This window comes from Gymnodraco acuticeps, unplaced genomic scaffold (assembly GCF_902827175.1).
Source record: "Gymnodraco acuticeps unplaced genomic scaffold, fGymAcu1.1, whole genome shotgun sequence".
NCBI lineage: Eukaryota > Metazoa > Chordata > Actinopteri > Perciformes > Bathydraconidae > Gymnodraco > Gymnodraco acuticeps.
Window position 1 is genome coordinate 514,440 of NW_022992180.1, and position 3,992 is coordinate 518,431.

The following is a 3,992-nucleotide window of genomic DNA, read 5'->3' on the forward strand; positions in this document are numbered from 1 at the left end:
GCATCTCTATTCAACACAATATTTCTACAAATAGTATAATACTGATAAACTTAGTGCAGCCTGCTGCGTGTGCACACATTCAGACAGTTTGAACTGGAGCTTCAGCCCTAAACATGTCCTCTGACATCACTGAGGTGCTGCTGCCGGCCATGCTGCCTTCTTCCTCTTTAGCTTCCAGTCCGGGTCAAAGTGTTTAGTAAAGCATGACGAACATATATGGTACTGACAACGGCTTTGTCAGTAAAAGCTAAAGCTAAGAAAAAGTGTATAAGAGATGGCAGTGTTTCCGCAACCCCCCCCCCGGCAAGAAAAGCCAAAGGCCCCTTAACCTACGCATCCATCCCCCCCTCAAATAAGAGAATACATGCGAGTTCATGGCTACTGTAGACAACGTTCTTGTTGCTCTGTGTTGCGTTGTTAATGAATGAGACACACTGGAGTTGAGGATCTGTGGGGTTTATTCACCCTAAAATATAATTTACAATTTAGGCATTTAGCAGACGCCTTATTCCAAAGCGACTTACAATGACCAATTACAGGGACATTCTCCCTGGAGTAACTGAGGGTGCCTTGCTCAAGGGCACACTAGTGTTCCAGGCGGGATTTGAACTCGTAACCTTCCGATCATAAGCCCACCTCACTATCCATTAGACCACCAAAATAAAATAAATAATATTTTTTTATGAGATCCATTTGTGGCGGACGATATTTATTTGTGGCGGCCCGCATGTATGTTTAAATGTTCAAGCTCTTACGTTGAGTCTGGAGTTTCAATACATTCGGAATTTGGCCGTGTAAAATGTCCTCTTGGGTTGCCGTACAGCCAATGCGGGACGTCATTGGTAAGCGACGGACCCCGAACACATATGGTAGGCCGCACACATATGGTACCTACACCGTAGCCGTATAGCAGACCCATAGATCCAGAGATCCAGACTCGTCATGTAAGAGCATAGCCGCGGGAAATCATTTTACTTAGGGGGTGAGGCCAAAAGTTGGGAGAGATTTCAACAGTAACATTACGTTTTTCAAATGTACACCATTTGCCAACAGGGGGTGTTGCAGCCCCTCCAGCACCCCTACTTCCCGCGGCTATGTCCACGAGTCGACAGCAGACTCAGATTCGCAAATCCTGACTCACTGTGCAAAACATAGCAGACTCGTGCGGACTCAGAGCCGTAACCGTATAGCAGCAGATCCAGAGATCCAGCAGACTCGTCGTCATGCACGAGTCAACAGCAGACTCAGATTCACCAAATCGCAAAATAACCCTTTTTTTTGTGAACAACATTTTTTATTAAAGCAAAATACACTGTGTAGCGGAGGTTAATGTAAAGTTGGTTACATGTGAAATGCAACAAGTTTTCCATTTCACCGGTAGGATTTCTACGCTCTTGGTGATGCTGACTCATATGACTCAAAGGACTCGTATGATCCGGATCTCTTCAATGACTGACTCAGAAGACCCTGGCTGCATTTAACTTTGGTTAAATGGATTCCTTGCGTCCCTCACTTGCGTCGTTTCCCTGCGACTAGTCCCTCCCACCAGGGAAGCATGGAGAGTAGAGATGGCAAATCCGAATCCTTTTACAGACTCGGAGTCTTAAGAAAGACGATTGGGGCCACATGAGATTTTTTATGGTTTACCAAAAGTAAAATAAAATGGATTTCTGAGATTAAAGTCAGATTTCTGATATTAAATTCAGAATTGAAATGTATTTGTTGTTTTCTTGTGAAATCATTTAAACCATTTATAGTTCTCAATAATATTCTAGAGAAAATGTTTTTGCAACACATACGCATGCACACACACACACACACACACACACACACACACACACACACACACACACACACACACACACACACACACACACACACACACACACACACACACCACACACACACACACACACCACACGCACACATCCACTTCACCACCCCCCTCCCCCCTCTTTGCGGCTGTTGTCACCTAAGCTCCGGACGGTGAACTCAGCCTCTATATTTAGTTTGTTGTACTGTATAGTTTAGTCCTGTTTGTGGGTCAGGGTTCTGCACAGCCGCTCTGGCCTGGTTCGGTTCAGCACGGCCCGCACTGTGCCCTCACCACCACAAAGAAACAAACCCTGAAACCCCTTCCTCACATGTTATTGAGCATGGTTTGGCAGGCAGTGAAGTGGTTAACAGCAGTCACTCAGCATGCAGGCAGGCAGTGCAGAGGCTGACCTCTGACCTCTCAGGAAAGGAATGTGGAAGCTCTTTCATCCAGGACAGAAACTAAAGACACCCGGGCGGTTGGAAAGTGGCGGTTCAAATCTGCCTTCAACGTTTCTGATTAGGAGAAGAGGTTCCACGTGTGTTTGTCGTACAGCATCTGCCATTTTGAAATAAAGCTCCATCCTGCAGCGAGTTCTTACTCTGATGAGTGCAGGAACACTGCACTGTGATCAGTGGATGGAAGTGTGCTGTTTGTGTTGGCATAAAAAGCAAACCAACCCTGGTTCTGAAGCTCATGTGCTCTGACCTCTAACCTACGACCTGTGTAGCGTGTTTGTAGTTTTGTAATAAACTGATTAATAGTTGCATATTCCTTTTTGTAAATTCACTCATCAGCTGATCCTTTCGGCCTCCATTGACATCAAATATCCCACTGACATCATATAACTAGTTTATAGGTGAGTAGGTGTTGATGATATAGGGGAGCTATCATGCAAAATGCACTCTTGTACGTCTTTTATGCATGAATATGTGTCCCCGGTGTGTCAGGGAACTCACCAAGTGTCAGAAAACACAACCCTCTCTCTTTTCCTCCATACCCAAATCTCTAAAAAAGGGGCTGCAACGGATCTGATACAGACTGATCCAGATTTGAATTATTTTCTACGTCACAGAAGTGGTGCTCCGCTTATTGGTCAATTCTCCACCTATCAGGGAAATGAGAGGTTGGGCCACGGCCGGCCATTGCCGCACGAAAGTGCTGTAGTACATATGCCAGGCCTGTAAGTGGCGCTGTAGTCTGCCACAAAAGCAGCGAAGAAGACTTCCCTTGCATGGTTGCCATGGTTGCCCTTCTGTTTATTCTCCGCTGTGGCTCTTTTTCTCCCTCCCCGAGGCAAGCGTTTGCACCTCCTGCTTTAAAACAAATGAATAATGACTCTATATAATCATATGTAAGGGATAATGTGCAGCGACGCGGTCATTATGGGGAAAAGAACACCGATAGGCTGATCAGGAGCCCGACGCCAAGCGGAGGGATCTAGATCGGCATGAAGGCACATTATGCAATGTGCACATTATCCCGCTTATTACATGGCCACATTCTCAACAAAGTAACGATATGTCTCCCAATATTAATTGAATTGCTTTTATGGATTTAGAAAATGCTTTTATTGATTTAAAAAATAGTTGTATTGACAGCCCAGCAGCTGATCTCAAAGCACGCTCCCCTCTCCTGCAGGGGGGCGTGGTCAGCTGCAGCTCACAGCAGCTCAAAAACAGCACTGGAAAGAGCAAATAGAGCAAAATGAGGCATGGCTAAAATGCAGGATCTTTTTGGTATTTTGAAAAAAAAACTATATTTATATTAGGGCTGTCAAGTTAACGCGTTAATAACGCAATTTTTTTTTAACGCCACTAATTATTTTAACGCGATTAACGCATGTGTATTTTTTTCCTCGGCTGCCCCGTAGTTTCAGAGCGCATCGAGTTTAAATACCATCTACAAGCTGATGCTGACAGCCCCGCTCTGCCGGCCGCTTGTGGCAGACCACACTTCCACGCTCACCGGCAGGCACCGACTGGCTGTTGGGAGGACCGGGAGGGTGTGTATGTGTGGCCCGAGCGAGCGAGGAGAGAGACCTTACGTGCATTGTTGTTGTTAGCATCTGGTGCTAGCTAGCTGCGCTAACGGACATGGAGCTGTTTAAATGAAAACAGAAGAGCGACATTTCGCCACAACTGCGCCGAGCACTTGACTTTATGCAGGAAGCCAG